The sequence below is a fragment of the Erpetoichthys calabaricus genome, chromosome 12 (assembly GCF_900747795.2).
Source record: "Erpetoichthys calabaricus chromosome 12, fErpCal1.3, whole genome shotgun sequence".
In the NCBI taxonomy this organism is placed as follows: domain Eukaryota; kingdom Metazoa; phylum Chordata; class Cladistia; order Polypteriformes; family Polypteridae; genus Erpetoichthys; species Erpetoichthys calabaricus.
The window spans coordinates 30,500,928-30,519,891 of NC_041405.2; the positions used below are offsets into that span (position 1 = coordinate 30,500,928).

At 39.6% G+C, this 18,964-nt stretch overlaps 1 long non-coding RNA gene across 1 annotated transcript; it reads left to right on the forward strand.

The window, feature by feature from the left end:
• The first annotated feature begins 439 nt into the window (after positions 1-439).
• Positions 440-16,240, forward strand: LOC127529850 (uncharacterized). Its single transcript, XR_007936467.1, has 3 exons — positions 440-1,082; positions 6,639-6,743; positions 16,162-16,240. It is a non-coding gene; the product is annotated as an uncharacterized LOC127529850 (long non-coding RNA).
• Positions 16,241-18,964: the final 2,724 nt, after the last annotated feature.

Here is an 18,964-nt window from a genome sequence, read left to right on the forward strand (position 1 = left end):
CTGAGATAGGAAGCCTGTCTTTTCAGCATGGAATCAAGACAGGCAGGAGTTCTCTTCGCCAGACAAATGAGACATCAAGCACTCGGCAAAGAACTGAGGGGGTAAGCGCCTTTCTTGGTAGAAGCACTGAATCTGTTAGCTCCTCCCTTCGCCGGAATGTTGAATCAGAAAGCACCTCCCTTCGCAGAAACATTGATTTAGGAAGTTCTTCCCTTCACAGGAATTTTGAAATGGGAAGTTCCTCCCTTCACCGAAACATTGAAACAGGAAGCTCATCTCTTCGCAGAAACACTGAAACAGGAAGGCCTTCTCTTCGCCGAAACATTGAAACAGGAAGCCCCTCATTACACCAAAACATTGAAACAGGAAACTCTTTTGCTCATCGCCAAGAGCATTCTACCTCTCATAGGCGTTTTGACTCAGGACCATCTTCCAGCTATAGGGATGGACGTTCTAAGAACTTGGATTCCAGAAGTGCTGCTCCTCTGCAATACAAAACTACTGACTACTCCTCTTCTAGACATCCATCCCGCAGCTCGTCCCCCAGAAGGGGTACAGACAGCAGAAGTTCCTCTCCAAGACGAGGTCTGGAGCAACGCTCTGCTTTGTCCCGTAGCCCTTCTCCTTTAAGAGGTAGTAGTGCCAGGCTGAGCTCCTCCCAGAGCTCCTTGGAGTCCGAGTCTAGCTGGGTCTCTACTGGGTCTGCTTTGGCTCGACGTGATTACACCCTACTGGCAGATCTCCCGAAAGCAAAACGGATTAGCCATCGAGAGGCCTTGGGTAAAGAGAAAAGAGATTTAGGAAATAAAAGTCGGACTCGCAGTCCTGGAAGAGAAGAAGTAGAAAGACTATTTCATTATGAACACAGGTATGGTATCTGAAGCAATGGGAAACTAAATCCGGTTTAGCTGCCATGAACAGAATAAAACCTTCTCTTATTTCTCCTCAGAACAGCAGATCTGGTGGAGGTGTTTGAGTCACTCGATTCAGGGATACCACCCAGAAGAACTGACAGATCTTGGTCTATTTCTGGAAGTGAGAGGTTGACCCGCACCCATTCTACCTCCTCATTGAGTCAGCAGGTACTGAGTGAGTGCATGGATTTCTCTGTTGCTTTCTGTACTTAATAAATCAAACACAGAATGTGTATGTGTGTGTGAGACCTCACCAACTTTTCATTTATATTGACATGGATGTTTATGGGATAGTAGTGGTAGTAGTATTGTCATGTGTAAAGACTACAGTCTTTGCCCAACCATGCAACATGTCGCCACTTCCTGGTACCATGATAAACAAGAACATGTAAAACACAAATCAACTTGCCATAAGTGTGCCATTCAAGTGAAGCTTATACATTTATCATAAATGAATTGATGACTACCATATATACTCGCCTGAGAGAGTAACCACGGAGCTCACTGCCTTTTTTTCTATGTGGGTGTGGCAATGTGCTGTATGACGGCGTACTCCTAACCTCTCTCTCTCTGTCTCTATTGAGCCTACGTGATCACACAGTAATACCCGAACTATTCCAAAGCAACATTTGCACTGATTTGTGTTTTTTGTATCTCATACCCTCATACACCTTTATCGTAAGAGCATCTCATATCTACGATGGAGCGTTCGATCAGAAGAAAATATGAAGCTGTTTTTAAATTAAGCATTGTTGAAGTAGCGGAAGAAATTGGTAACTGCGCTGCTGCAACAAAATTCGATGTGTCTGAGAAACTGGTGCAAGATTGGAGGAGGCAAGAAGATGTAAAAAAAATGTAAGTGTCGCATTGTTGAACGGGCGTATAAATCGGGGTCTGATTTTATGATTGAGTTTTTGGGTTTCAAGACCCAACTTATACATGAGTATATACGGTATACATTAATTAGTTCAGTCTTTCTAAGTTACCATCCCAAAGTGAGGAGGAGTAGTAAGTTTAGTATTGTACTTTGTACAGAGCATAGTGAAGTTCTTACTTGCATGTCTGGTAGTGTGGTTGTTCAGTGGGTTGGTACTACTACCATCTCACATCTTCAATGTCAGCAATGTATATAGTCCAAAATCACACAAGAAAATTCTCAGTGGGGTTTATCAGGCCCTGTTTTTGACAGTCCTCCCCTGAGCCTTGAATCTCTAAAAAAACATATAGAAAAAAATGGAAGAAATCTTGGGAAGGGCAATTAGGAAAAAGAACCCCTTTCCAGGTAGGTTGGCCATGCAATGGGGGTCAAAATATGGGGTAGATACAACACACAAAACAGAATACAAGCAATCCTCTGCACAGAGCTAGATGGCCTCCTCAATAATACAATACAACAGTACAAACTACTTTGTTGCTCATTCCTCACCAAGTGCAAGTGCAAAGCCCAATGACATCTCTCAAGGCAAAATGCAAGAATAGAAGATAGCACTCACTAAATACAGAACTATCGCATATGAGGATACAAACGTGTTCAAACGCATCAAAACAATTTAGAAAGTAATTAACATAGATAGATAGATAGATAGATAGATAGATAGATAGATAGATAGATAGATAGATAGATAGATAGATAGATAGATAGATAGATAGATAGATAGATAGATAGATACTTTAATGAAACAATGACCAGATTGTAGAAAAGGATTCAAGCAAGCCTGACATAATCAGAGTCCTAGAGACCTTAGCCAACTAGCCCCCACCTTCCTGGTCATTCTATAGCTGAGTCAGTCCTGGGACGGCCAATCTGATTAAAGACCCCGATGATTCCAGCACTGACTTATCTAATATGACTTTTTATAGGCAGGCAAATAGCTTGGCAGCAGAGCAGTACCACCAAGTACCACAGGAGGATACCAAGAAGAGAAACAGAGGTTGGGGGGCAGTTTATAAATATCATATTACTCATATTTTAGTACTAATGTCAAACAACAAAGAGGCAGTATGCACAGCTAATCAGCAGCTCTAGTCAGGGTGTGCTAAATTGAAGTAATGAGTCGGCATTTAAATCCTGAGACTGAAGAGGACCTCTTATAGCAGGCAGACTATTCAACAGCTTCAAGGCCCTATAACTAAAAGCTTGACCTCCCACTGTTATTTTGTCAAACCTTGGAATTATAAGCAGGCCAGCATCTTCTGATCTTAATAGTCTCTGTATGTATCTGGGCGGAGTGGTGGCTCTGAAGCTAGGGATCTGTGCTGGCAATTGGAAGGTATATTCTCAATTTCACTGAGTGTTGTCATTATGTTAAGCTTTCAATTTGTTTTATTAATTTAAATTACATGTATATATTACAGTACTGACATTGTTACTATATATATATATATATATATATATATATATATATATATATATATATATATATATAGTAACAAAAGACGCTATATAGGTGCCTGACCTGACACAGATGGACACGGAGGCATGTATAAAATCAATAGATTGATTTTTATTTTTCCTTCAGCTGGAGGGCATGTCTTCTTCGTGTCCCCCAGCCACAACACAGTCCCAAGTGCACAAATAAACACCAACACAAAACAAAGCACACTCTTCATCTTCCTCCACTCCTCCCAGGCAACCTTGTCTTCCTCCTCCTGACTCTGGCTGCTGGCCCCTTTTATAGTTATAGTAGTGAAAACACTGCCCATAAGGGCTCAGGAGTTCCAGCTGCAGCACCCCCTGGCAGCGCCTGCGGCACCCAACAGGGCTGCACCCAACTCCAAGTCCAATGGAGCCCTGCGGGAAACCGAGGCACTGCTCCAACCCAAGGGGGTGGCCATCTAGCGTCCAGGGGGAGGTATTGCACAGTCCATGGCTGCTCCCCCTAAGAATATAACGAAGGGGGGTCCTGGCCGGTCATGGACCCCGGCCGTCCGCCACAATATATATATATATATATAATATGTATATATATGTATGTATTATCAAAAGGCACACCTTAAGCCTGTGGTTTAAACAGATAACTATAGGAATTAGACCACAGTTTTACCAGTAACCCCCTCAAGAGTGTATTTTTCTGAAACAGTCTTGTGAACAGACATTGCTATAAATCGACATTCTCAGATTGTGAATTCAAGGTCCTAAACCCTGCACTGTCCCCTGTCCTGTCTCCAGATCTTAACGTACAGGTCTGGCACTGATGATTCCTCTCAAAGCAAAGGGGCTGGTGGGGCGCCATTTACATCTTCATTTAGGGCAGCAAAAATCCTAGAATCGGTTCTGCATATACACACTGGTTACTTTATGTTAAGCTTAAGCATATATATTTTAATAAGCTGTCACACTATTTAACATTTTTATACTTAGCCTTGCAGAGTTTTTCATTCTTATGATAAGGTTGTGTTTTCATTTGATATGATGCAATACCATCATATTTTAATTCCAGACACTAAAATATGAAATTACAGTGCCTATAAAAATCATTCACCCCCTTGGAGGTCTTCACATTTTATTGTTATACAATATTCTGCAATAGTGGAGTTACTTTAATTTTTTAAAGTAACTCCACTGATGAAATGAACAGAAAAAAGACAAAGTGAAAACAGGTCACTTCAAAGTGGCCTAAAATAATTACAAATGTAAAACACAAAATAATTGATAACATAAATATTCACCCCCTTTAATATGACAGACCTAATTTATAACTGGTGCATCCAACTGATTCTTGAAGTCACACCATTAATTCAATAGAGAGCAATTTCAACTGATTGTAGTATAAATCAGGGGTGGGCAAATTCATTCCTGGAGGGCCGCAGTGGCTGCAGGTTTTTGTTCCAACCCAATTGCTTAATAAGAAGCACTTATTGCTCTAGAAACACTTCTGCTTCATTTTAGTTATCTCCCTCATTAAGATTATGAACCCTTATTGCTTATTTTAGTCTTAAACAGCTGCATTCTCGGTTTTTAATTGCTCCTTATTAGCAAAAAGATGCAAATGACAAAAGAAACCAGCAGTTATCCATTTTGCTTGTTACCCTTTACACCTGTGTGTATTTATCGTGCACTATTTAGTTTAATTGAATACTTGGAAGGAAAGAGAAGAGAAAAAAGTGAAGGATTGAGAATTACCCATCCGTTTTACACTTCAAAGTATTTGGATGATATCCTTAGAATGGAAAAAAAAAATCTAGGATATGAGAATGACTTGACATAGCAGAGTTAAAGCACTAACAAGCCATGAAATGTAATTATTGGCAAGGATTGTTTTCTAATTAAGCAACTGGGTTGGAACAAAAACCCGCAGCCACTGCGGCCCTCCAGGAATGAATCTGCCCACCCCTGGTATAAATGCACCTTTTGTGGAAGGACTAGCTTGCGATGAGTCAATTTGGTAGCTTAACCTACACAATGAAGACAAACTAACACAAAAAGCAACTCTGTCAATAAATGACTGAAAAGCTCAGGTCAGGGGGATGGAGGCAAGAAAATATCCAAGTCAGTGAATATTCCTTGGAGTTGAGTTAAATCAGTCATTAAGAAATGAAAAGAGTCCAACACCACTGGAAATCCACCTAGAGCAGAAGCTAAAAAGCTGAGTATTCATACAAAAAGAAGACTATTGAGGGAAGCCAACAAGAGACCTATGAATACTCAGAAGGAGTGACAAGCTGTTAAAAAATATATATATGCGATTTCTCAGCTAGAGTTTGCCTGAAGGCACATGGGGGAATCTGACTCGGCTGCAAGAAGGTTCCATTGTCTGATGAGACCAAAGTGAAGCTTTTTTGCCATCAGATGACATGCCATGTTTGATGCAAGCCAACCACTGCACATAATCAAAACCACACCATCCCCATCATCATGCTTAGTGGTGGGCAGAATGGGCTGTGGGGATGCTTCTCTGCAGCAGGCCCTGGAAGGCTTGTATAGGTACAACTATTGCAGCAAAATATGGGGAAATCCTGGAGGAAAATCTGATACAATCTACAAGAAACCTGCGCCTTGGGAGAAGATGAGTCTTCAATCAAAACAACAGCCCCAAGCACAATGCCAAAGATACACAGGAACTGCATAAAAATGAAAATGTTCATGCCTTAAAGTGGAAGTGGCAGAGTCCAGATCTCAATCCAATCGAGAATTTGTGGCTGGACTTGACTAAAGCTGTTCATTCACAATCAACGTGCAACCTGACAGAGTCTGAGCAGTTATGTAAAGACGAATGTGGAAAAATGTCAGTGTTCAGATGTGCAAAGCTGATAGAGACCTGAGCACACAGACTCAGGGCTGTCATGGCATGCTAAATACTGATATGAAGAGGTTGAATACTTGAGAGATTTGTGTTTTATATTTGTAATTAATTTAGACCACTTTGCAGGGATCTGTTCACACTTTTTCCACTGATTAATGTCAAAAAAGGCAAATTAAATCCATTGTGATGTAATGTTGTATATCAATGACATGTGGAAACTTCTAAGGATTGAAGACTTTCTATAGCACTGTAAATCCAAGTGCTCTAGTTTGGTATATTCAGTAGAAGCTCATTTCTTTTTTTTTCAGGGCCTATCATTGTAATAGATGTGAAGCTTTAAAGAAACAAACCTTCCTTAGCCAGCCATATGCTGTAAGGTCCTAAACTGAGGCTTCATCGAGCTGTCTTGAAATGAAATGCCGAAAAGAGCGTGATAAGGTTTGATTACAGTGGCTTGTTTTCTTTTTTGATCTGAACTCAGAGGACGAGGAGCCCACCTAGAGAAAGAGAGAGAGAGAAAGAGGACATTTCTTCTTGGAGGTCCAGTCTGTATCCCACACAGCCAACCAGCTACAAGGTAAATGAGGTAAATGCAAATGGCTGCCTATTCTGTTTGGAGCTATTCATAGAGCACCTCATGTTGCTTTCTTCAAATGGAGAAGCACAAGCTGCAAAAGGATAGTTTCTTAATAAAAATTTAAATCCTTTTTTATTTATTTCATATATTGTAAACTATTCCTCGGGGAAGAAGCAAAATTTTAGATGCAGTTAAATAACATTTATGTGGCTTCACTAACTACTTCTGTGATGTGTGTCATCCATTATTACATTATTTGAACCCATCCATCTATTTAGTGAATCTGTGTATCCCAGGTCACTATTGTGGGGACCAGAAACTACCCCACCAGTTTTAGGAGCAAAGCTAGAACCAAATCTGGACTGGGTGCCCATTCATCGTAGGGCACATTCACACTCATTTTGCTCAACTCAGGGCATCTTGATGTCTGTGATTGTCTGTTGATATGAAAGAAACAGGGGAGTGCATTGAGATGGTGCAGCCAAGCTCGACACTACCAGGTACTTCCAGGGGCCTCTCAAACCCGCCACCAGCAATAACATACCTGAGGGATGAGCCTAGCAAATAAGGACACTCACAAAGCAAGGGGTACGTGTGAAAGAGATTCAGTGCTTTTATTAAAACAGTCAAATCAAGTGTCCAAAAGTGCAGTGCAAAAGTTAAATCAATAAATAAATAATCCGTAAAAACAAGTGATTGTGGAGGTTAAAATCAAATCTATCATATAAAAAAATCCTGCAATGAGACGAGATATTTTTGAAGATTTTTTCAAGCCCTGCGAGTGAAGACTTTGGCCATGAGATGTTTTCAAGTCCCGCCCTCCTCTCAACCATATTCAACGACTCACACGGTCCTCTCACCTCTCATTCGTGTGAATGCTTTTGTCAGACACAGTTCCTGCTCTCTCAGCTCTTATAAATTTTAAAGTTTTCCTCACTTTAAGTTCCCAATTAAAGAAGAAGATGTAATATGTCCAAATCTTATTGAAGAATTTCATCATGAAGGATTATCAACAGTAAAAATGAATACACGGGCAATACTAGCACCGAGAAACAATGAAGTCAAATGAATTAACGCCAAAAATGTTGATCGGTTACATAGCAAGTTGGTTAAATGCGTATCAATAGACTATGCTGAAACAGTTGGTGGTGATCGTGCAGAACATGAAAATATCAACTTACAATATCCCGTAGAATATCTACATCCGTTAACACTGTCCGGTCTTCCTCCACACAAATTACTGTAGAAAGAACGATGTATCCAAGAAAGGTAATGGAATACATCTTCAGGGGATAACATTACACAACAAAGGAGATCTTGATATGCCATTTGTATTAAAACGTTAACAGTTTCCCATTAGAATAGCTTTTGCAAAGACAATTTACAAAGCTCAGAGCCAAACATTCGAAAAACTTATTTTATTTATGAGGGAGAAAGAAACTAAATTCACTCACGGGCAATTATACATTGTGTTGTCACGATGAAAGTCCAAACACAGAATCAAAATTCAATGTGATATTGATGAAAATTTAATTAAAAAATTGTTTTTACTGAAGTTTTACAGTAAAGGTGTAAGTTTAAAAAGTTTTTGCGTGGTAATTTCAAAGCCAAGCAGAACGAAATTGTATCACGCAGCAAATAACTCTGACGCAACATGAAACATAATTTACTTTCAAATTATTACATTTTACTATTTTCTAATATGGTTAATTACAAGCTGTAATGTAAAATAGTTAGTAAATTGTATATCCGCATCCATACGCAAGTGGCAGAACTGCAAAGAGGCTAGTACATAGTGCAGGCATGGGGGTTGGCAAGCAAAGTGAGCAGGGGGCAAAACCCCCTAGTAATACATTAAAACAAGGTTTTGAATAGGCCAAGCACAATATAATCTGGGGATGGACCACTTAGGCGGTTGGCACAGTGAAAGAAAAGTCGTTGTTTTGTTTAGGTATTGCTCAGGTCCATAGGTATTTGGACAGTGATACAATTTTTCGTAATTTTGACTCTCTAAGCCACCGCAATGGATTTGAAATGAAGCAATCGAGATGTGATTGAAGTGTAGACTTGCAATTTTAATGTAAGGTGTTTAACAAAATATTGTATGAGCCATTTAGAAAAGAAAGCCATTTTTCATGCACAGTGCCCCCATTTTCAGGGGATCAAAAGTAACTGGACAAGCAAACATAATCATGAATATAACAATCATGGTCTATACTTGGTTAAAAATCCTTTGCAGCCAGTGACTGCCTGGGGTCTGACCCCATGGCCATCTCCAAATGCCGGGTTTCCACCCTAGTGATGCTTTGCCAGGAGTTTATTTCAGCTGTCTTCAGATAATACATGTTTGTTGGACTTTCCTCTATCAGTTTTGTCCTCAGCAAGTGAAATGCATGTCCAGTTGGGTTGCCAAATGATTGATTTGACCACTCCTGGGACCTCATGCATAACTCTGTGCGTAGAATTCACACTGAAACATGGCATGCAGACAAAAGCGGAAATGTGCGTATGCAAAAAAAATCCAAATGCATAAATCTGTGTGTTCGCCAACTTCTATGTTCTTCCGCTCCATAAATCCCGATCAGCCTAAAAAGTAACACACGTGCATGTGCCTGCTGCCACTCCCCAACTCCTCCCAGAATTACACCCCTTTCAATATGCAAATCAATATAATAGCCCTTAAGCTCAGTGTTCTGTGAAAAGGCAATGGTAAAAGCACGGGGGGAAAAGAAGAATTTCAGTGAATACCAGGTAGAGGCAAGGAAGAACGTACTATTTGTTGGTTTAAACAGTGGTATAAACAACAAAAGGAAGTTGATCGAGTGACAGAGTGGCAGAAAAACTTTAAAATTCAAGTTCAGAAAGTCGCAAAGTGTCCAAAATAAATAAGAAGTGGTCAGATATCAAAGTTGCCGTGAAAAGACAAGTCTTAGCTCACCGTCTGAGTGTCTTATGGAAGCGTATCAGGATACTGAGAAAAGAAAAACAAAATCGGGACACAGTAGAAAAAAATGTCCAAATCTGAAAATTTCCACTTAATCATGTACTTTATTTTGTCATCAAAGTAGAACATCATAAACTTCATCTTAAAATCGTTTAATTTACTAGTTTCTCAGATCCCATCGTAACTAAAGTAGCACGTTAAATGCTTCTTTCTGTGTGCTCTATGTGTGTGAATCACTATGTGCTTCTTAAATGGGCTTTCTCTTCCGCTGACAGGACACAGAAAACATTACATTCATGATATTACAGCTGTTTGAACAATTTGAATATTAAGATGTATACTTGATATAATTTTCATGATGATAGGAATTAAAGCATGTTATTAAACATGGGAACACGGTGTCACAGTGATAGTGATGAGCTGGCGTCCTGTCTAGTTTATCCTGCCTCCTGCAAGATGCTTGCTGCGCCATGTGCAACCTTTGATGAAATAATTTACTGCAGCAGTCCTGTCTCTCTCAAACGTACTAACTCCTATTCCTGTCCTTCCTTTTCTTTCTCCAAGTAACCAATCGCCACACAATCAGCTCTGTAATAGACGTTAAGCCATCTGTAAGCTTATAACGCAGATTATTCAAAACTTTTATGAAACATTGAAATATCTTCATAGTACATGTTAAATTATTCCATCCATCTGTCCATCCAGGGTCACGCCAATCCCAGAAAGCATACAGCGCGAGGCAGGAACAATCCCTGAACGGGGTGCCAGCTCGTCATTATGATTATTTTAATGAAGTTTAAAACTTATCTGTATAATGTAATAAACATGCTTTACGTCAAGAGCTCCAAGAAGATAGCGCTTGGAAATCTAAATCAACTTAGCAGCCAGTCGTCATCATCTGTAAATACGCTCTTTATAAAGTGACTCAGGTTGTGCAATATTATAACTGTAGCGCAAGTTTACAGTGAGGTGATTGTACTTAAAAGTACAAACAGTTCTACCAGGAGCAATTGATGGACTGACTGAGTGCGTTTAGAGCACTTGGGATGAAATTTTCTGAACCGTGAGGTCCCTAAAGGAAAGGCTTTGAAGCATTTGCCATATGGAAACGGTTCAAATAGATTGCGCGCATGTCTGAGACAGCGTGTGCTAGATGTTGTATACTGATAATCCGATCAGCTGCTGTACAGCTGTGATTCCACACTCAGACACAGTGGGTTAAATACTCAGTGGTGCACTGGGAATAACAACACTAAAGCAGTGATGGTACGTAGAATAGTTTGGCCATTCGGTGCATCATTATATGGTTACAGGTTGATTACAATGAGATGCCTTAAAGTAATAAATGATATGCGGTTTAATTTCATTTGATAAAGCCGAGTCAGGGATGGGAATCTAAAAACTAAAGGGAAACCACACAGGAACAAAAACACTGCTTTGACTCTGGGTGTCGCCAGTTTGGAAAACCGAGCAGAGAACTTGCGTACGCAAGGGATAGAGCTAGCGTGAAAATGTGCGTGGCTTTACACCAAGTTTAGTTTTTATATATCACGATGTGAGCATGGAAACGGGTGTACGCAACATTTTTGTGCGTCCGCACCGTTTATACATGAGGCCCCTGGTGTTTCTGCTGTCTCTTTCATGGGTTTAGTTTGTTTTGTTTTCTTAGCCTAATGATGGCCTGTTTTGCCTAATGATGGCCTTGCATGGACATCTTTTTATACCTGACATTGAGAATTCACAGAGATAGCTTCCAAATGCAAATTCCACACTTGGAATCAACTGCAGACCTTCTACCTGTTTAATAGTTAATGAAATCATGAGGGTCCCGCTCCCAACTGGCTATGAAACAGCTTGTCAGCCATCTGTCCAAATACTTTTGAGCCCCTGGAAATGGGGGCACCATGTATAAAAATGCCTGTCATTTCTGAACAGCTCATACGATATTTCTGTTAAACCCTTTGAATTAATATTGAAAGTCTACACTTCATTCATATAATTATTTCTTCATTTCAGATCCATTGTGGTGGCGTACAGAGCCAAAATTATGAAAATTGTGTTACTGTTACTGTATCTTGTTTTTCCAAAAAATTGCCAGGCCACAGCTTTCAGGAAAAAAAATCAGGAGATGAATCTTAACCTAAATGCTAGGGAAAGTTATTATGAGAAATTGACAACTGTGCAACAAGCCCAGTACATGAACATGAGAATTGTAGTCTAAGAATAAAAGCAGATTGGTCTAAATACCAAACTTTCAAAAAAAAGCACACGCAAAGGATTTGTATTGAATCCACAAACTGTTCAACTTGAGAACTAGTGAGTAAGTGTTCGAAAAGATGTAACCAAAAGCCAAAAATGATCAAACACTGTTACCAAAGCCAAATCCTGAGACAAAAATGCTACCACGAGCTGAGACAGAGAAATCTTTCAGGAAAAAGATTTAATTTGAACAAAGAATGATTTAAAAGAAACAGTTGAACTGGATTACTTGATATTCAAAACTCTATACTACATATAAAATTTTAGCTGAAAGAAAATTGAATCGAAAGAAAAACATTAAATAAGAATCCACATCATAACAACTTTAACCTCAAAAGGTGTTAGATGTCTGACCGGGCCACTGTTTATGTTCTTTTTAAATGTCTTTTTGTAATTTTTTATTTTTGTTAGTAGTCTTCTATTTATATATTATGATGTTCTTATGTGTAAAGTCATGTTGTATTTAGTAGGCAGAGCTCCAGGAGGCAGGGCTACGCTGAGTACACCACTCCTGAGCCCACCCTCTAACTATTTATGGTATGTACTCGCATTTAAGTTCTCCCATAAATAAGTTGGGGCTTGATTTTACAGTATAATTTCCGGTATTTTATAATGTCAATCATATAAGTGGAATGCGGAAAACTCATGTTATTGGTCCAAGAGATTATGATACGCTAATGCCCACCTGAGAGAGTAACCATGGAGCACACTGCCTCTTTTTTCCATGTATTGTGCCTACGTGACCACACGGTAATACCCAAACTATTCTGAAGCGACATTTGCACTATAGTAATCCCTCGCTATATCGCGCTTCGCCTTTCGCGGCTTCACTCCATCGCGGATTTTATATGTAAGCATATTTAAATACAGTGGAACCTCGAGATACGATCACCTCTGTATACGAGAAATTCAAAATACGAGGAAAGTATGAGCGAAAAAATCAGATCTAAATACGAGCATTGGCTCACGTAACGAGCCACGAGCCAGGCTGTGGGTATAGCTCGCGGCTTAGGGAGGGGGCGTGGTAGCTGTAGCGAGCCGCAGGGCGATCTGCGGTGTCTGCGTTTCTCACCTAAGTGCACAGGTGGGAAACTGTTCACATCCATGATTTGTCCTGTGGTTTGATGGGCTGGGCAGGGTTGCCACCCGTCCTTTAAAATACGGAATCGTCCCGTATTTGAGAATGAAATTGCGCGTCCCGTTTTGAATCAATACGTATGCGTCCCTTATTTTTTTGTATTAAAAGTGGTAACCCTAGCAGCTGCCATGTCTTCCCCGCATATATAGAGAAGCGCGAGCTGGTTAAGGGGGAGAAGAAGTAAAAGAAAAGAGAGGAGAGGAGAGAGAACGGAGGTTGCAGGAGGAGGCAGGAATCCGCAGCAGTAGGAAGTCGGTGCGAGAGAGCGAGCGAGTACAGGCTCGCGTGTAGCTGAACAGGCGAGCCAAACAGCTGAAGCAGGACGGTGTAGAGAAGGTCAGCTGCATTAAGTGTCTCGCCTGTTGCAGAGCCCGCATGGGAGAAGCAGGTGAGACGCTAACAGAGAAGAAGCACCGGGGATTGTCATCTGTTTTTTGAAGACTGCTTCCTGTTGACGTTTTAACCTCGTGTTAAAGGATTGTTATTCTTATGTACTTTAAACCTCCACTTCACAACTGTTTTAAGGATTATTTATTTAAAGATTTATTGAATGCGCTACTGCACTTTGGACACCTGTTTTGATTCTTTTAATAATCAGTTATATTATTTACCAGTGTTATTTATTAAAGGTAGACTACAGTATATATAATTTATCAGTGTTATTTGTTAGGAAAATTGATTTTTATGTTAATATATTTGGGATGCGGAACGGATTAACTGGATTTCCATTATTTTCAATGGGGACGTTTGTTCTAGATATGAGAAATTCGCTATACAAGCTCAGTGCTGGAACGAATTAAACTCGTATCTAGAGGTTCCACTGTATATATCGCGGATTTTTTGCTGGTTCGCGGATTTCTGTGGACAATGGGTCTTTTAATTTCTGGTACATGCTTCCTCAGTTGGTTTGCCCAGTTGATTTCATGCAAGGGACGCTATTGGCAGATGGTTGAGAAGCTACCCAACTTACTTTTCTCTATGTCTCTCTTGCGCTGACTTTCTCTGATCCTGACGTAGGGGGATTGAGCAGGGGGGCTGTTCGCACACCTAGACGATACGGACGCTCGTCTAAAAATGCTGAAAGATTATCTTCACGTTGCTACCTTCTGTGCAGCTGCTTCCTGAAACGACATGCTGCACGGTGCTTCGCATACTTAAAAGCTCGAAGGGCACGTATTGATTTTTGATTGAAAAACAAACTCTGTCTCTCTCTATCTCTCTCTCTCTCTCTTTTTCTCTGCTCCTGACGGAGGGGGTGTGAGCTGCTGCCTTCAACAGCTTTGTGCCGCGGTGCGTTGCATACTTAAAAGCCAAACAGCCCTATTGATTTGTTTGCTTTTCTCTATCTCTCTGACATTACAGTATCTGCTCCTGACGCGCACTCCTTTGAAGAGGAAGATATGTTTGCATTCTTTTAATTGTGAGACGGAACTGTCATCTCTGTCTTGTCATGGAGCACAGTTTAAACTTTTGAAAAAGAGACAAATGTTTGTTTGCAGTGTTTGAATAACGTTCCTGTCTCTCTACAACCTCCTGTGTTTCTGCGCAAATCTGTGACCCAAGCATGACAATATAAAAATAAGCATATAAACATATGGTTTCTACTTCGTGGATTTTCTTATTTTGCGGGTGGCTCTGGAACGCAACCCCCGCGATGGAGGAGGGATTACTGTATTTTGTGTTTTTTGTATCTCACACCCTCATACACCTTTATCGTAAGAGCATCCCTTATCTACAATGGAGCATTCAGTCAGACGAAAATATGAAGCTGGTTTTAAATTAAAAGTTGTTGAAAAGGCAAAAGAAATCATGAGGGTCCCGCTCCCAACTGGCTATGGAACAGCTTGTCAGCCATTTGTCCAAGTACTTTTGAAAGAAATTGGTAACTGCGCTCCTGCAACAAAATTTGATGTCTCTGAGAAACTGGTGTGAGATTGGAGGAAGCATTGGAGATTGGAGGAATCACATTTTTGAACAGTCGTATAAATTGGGGTCTGACCCGACTTATACGCAAGTATATACGGTAAGTAGGCTGAGAAGGCTCAGGAACTGGAGGTCATTGTTTTTTATTCAATTTGGATTTATTAGTTTTTATGATATTCTTGGCTGGTTTTCTTGGATTATTTTTCTGGATGGTGTATTGGGACTTGTTTGTTGTGGATTGCCTTGTAAAGCTAATCCTTTTTGTCTCTTTTTTGGTCGTTGAGCATTTTTCTATATCTTCTGTTTTTGCTAATAAATTATCGACTTATAAAGATCATTTGTTGCCTTTTTTTAAAAAAGCCAGTTGTTGATCGTTACCTTCCCACTTGTGGAGGTCTTTAATAGATATGTGGACAATTCTTGCAGTTCTGCAGTATCTCCATTTTTGGAGCGTGAAGCCAGCAGGTAATATTTTGGTCTTGGCTGAGTTAAGGGGAGCTTCTTCTGGGCAGGTTAGTGAAGATCCTGGCCTGCTTCTTGGCCTATCTTTGGAGGTCTTGTACCCATTTTGCCTTGTTTAAGACACTCTTTCATGGGAAAATGATCTAGATCTCCTGAGCCTTCTCAGTCAACTTAAACAGCTAGAGGGAGGGGGTCAGACTGATGACATTAAGGTGGCCCCACCTCCTGGGGTACCACTCACAAAATATAAGGGATATAAGAGAGCATCATTTTATACATAGATAATAAGAACTATTGCATGTTAAATCTTCTTGGCCTTTTGCATTTGGTCCTTTCTGCACTTGTAACCTTTAGTAATTTGTAATTTGATCTATAGTGCATTGCTACTGCTTCTGCCTACCAACAAGGAAACAACGGTTAGGTTAGATTAGGTGGATTGGTGTTGTTGGACTGGCCCTAGAGGGTGTGTGCTCAGCCAGTGACAGACTGGTGTTCTGTCCAGGAATTTATCTTGCCTTGTGCCCAATGCATGCTGGAATAGGCTCCAGCTGCCCCTTAACTCTATCCTGGATAAGTGGGTTAAGAAAATGAATGGCTGGATCTGTAGGTCATCTTTACACGCAATTCACTCATCATGTGTTTTCTTCATGTCAGATGCAAGTTATTTTAAATATTTTTTTTACTTTTTTGTCTTCGGATAGGAGTCTAGGAATCCATTTAGTGATGATAACCCAGCATGGAAATCAAACGAGTCACGCAGACAGACAACAACAACCAAGGTGAGATCCTCCAGTGGAGTTCACAAGTAGAAGAGAGAGTGTCTGCCTTTGACCTTCTTAAGGGTCATTTAGTATGTATATCTTGTGTAGAAGCCTACTCTGAAACAAGGATACCTGTCACAGGCAGAGCTGGATTAACCATTTAGCAAAATAAGCACATGCTTAGGGTATCAAGGGAAGGGGGACACCACAGAAATTTTCCTTTGCTTTATTTAATAATTCTTTTCATTTATATAGTGCTTTTCTCACTACTCAAAGCGCTCAGCAATTGCAGGTTAAGGGCCTTGCTCAAGGGCCCAACAGAGCAGAGTCTCTATTGGTATTTACGGGATTAGAACCACCAACCTTCCGATTGCCAGTGCAGATCCCTAGCCTCCACCTCCGGTCCATTTACTATGGACCATATGGTTTTAAACAGCAGATGGTACAGCTGAACCAGGCTCCATAAAAAGGGGCTCCCATATTAAATGAAAAAAATTCATACATATATATAATAATAATAAAAATAACAATAACATAGTAATAATAGAGGTTAATGATATATATTAATCTTGTAGCTAGAATCTGGTAACTGCCACACAGTCCACGGAGGCTCATGTAATTGTTCTTGTCTTGGTCATGTTGGCTGTCCCATTCATTCGTCTATTGAGAGTGAGTGCAGCTTATATATGAGGGCACCCCATCTAAAGGTCTTAATCCAGCCCAGGTCACAGAATTCAAAAGTATAAAAATGATTTTACTAATCAAAGAAATCAAAGGGAAGAGCTAACCGAAAGGAGGACACTGTAATAGTCCCCAAAAATATTGTTCTTATCTTAGAAAGATCATAACAAATTTAGCAAGTCATAATTCTTGATTAGTATTCTTGTTTTCATTTCCTGAAGACTAGTTTGCACACATTTTTACAAGGTTTGAAACACATGTTTATTATTTTTTATCGTCTTCAAAGTGAAATCTTCACACCACCATTTTGTATTCAAGAAGTTCTAGTTGCACATGAGTGACAGCAGCACTGAGTGTGACATCACAATTGAGAGCACAGTTTAAGATTGCATCACTGTGACGTGACCATCAAAGATTTTGGATAAAAACAAACAAACAAACTTCATGACAGTTAAGATTTAAGTAAATGATTATAGGTAGTAAGGATTTTTAGGAGTGATTTTCTGACCTACACATTTCGTCTTGCTTATTAAGATATTGGGAATCATGCTGCCTACCCTCCTGGTTTTGACCTTGGCCTGTTTCTTCACCATTCTTAGTTTTTACCCCTTTGAAGCTTAACTTTCTGATCCATCCCTCCAATTTTTTGACTTTCAAGTTGTGTTATTTAAAAAAAGAATAAAGGAGAATCAGAAAGCCCTGCGTTAAAATCTGTCTGCAAGCACCTTTTAGCTTCCTCTGCACTGTTGTTGTGATAAAACAGCACAAAATAGGAAAAAGAATGAAGAGGCCCCAAAATAAACAAAAACATACCCAGGGCTTCATTAGTCAGCCTAATTTCAAAAGGCCCCAAATGTAACCCAGGCATGTAAGAGTTGAAAATACTTTAAATGCAAAAAATACATAAATATGCTGTTCAAGAGAAAGGATGTCCATAAACCTCTGGCTTAAAGAGACAAAACCAATCAATGTTCTATTATAATTTGTAGCAAATTTTATTTTTTCTTTTATAACTTTTAGCAAAAAAAAAAAAAACAGACAAAACAAGTTGTATAAAGCAAACAAGTCTAATCTGATATTCAAAAATTAGAAACCAAAACTAGAGGCAGAGAATTCAATAAACCAGAAGAAATCCAATACATTACTCACAATAGGAATCACTTTACTCACACAAACCAAAATGAACCTAATTAACTTGCATATAGAGGCTGAGGGTGGTCCCCCAGCACTAATGTCATGGTGACTCCACCAAAAATCAGAAGAAACATAATCAAAAACATTAATACACAATACATAAATACTAAACAATATAAAAACACAGCAATCTTAAAAAACTGCATAACAACAGAAACACCTGAAAAACAGTAATTAAAAAATAGAAATAATAAAAAATGGAAATATGTATTTTAATGTCAGATCCAAATGAATTTAAATACATTTTTTACTTTTTTATCTTGGGGTAGGAGTCAAGGAACCCATTCAGTGATGATGGTCCAGCATGGAAATCAAATGAGTCACACAGACAGAGAACAGCAACCAAGGTGAGATCCTCCAGTGGTCTTCACTGGTAGAAGGAACTCTGTCTACTTTGGCCTTCTTAAGGGTTTAGTATGTACAGTGTATGTTGTGTAGAAGCCCACCCTGAAACAAGAAGTGTCACAGGATTCAAAGGATGAAAAAGATTTTACTCATCAAAGAAAGCAAAAGGGAGAGCTGACTGAAATAATGACATTGTATCAGTCCCCAATAATGCTGTTTTTATTTTAGAAAGATCAAGACAAATGTAGTAACCAGGAATGAAAATGTTGTAATTCTTGAATATTATTCTTGGCTTTATTCCTTGAGGGCCAAATTGCACACATTATTTTTGGTTTTGGAACATTTATTGATATTGTTATTTTTTTTTAATCATCTTGCCAGTGAAATATCATGATAACCATTTTATATTCGCACTCCTTCAGGGAATTCTTGCTGCCCATGGGTAATGGCAGTACTGAGTGTGCCGTCACATTTGAGGGCATTATTTAACACAATCATGAGAATGCGAGCATGCAAGTTTTTG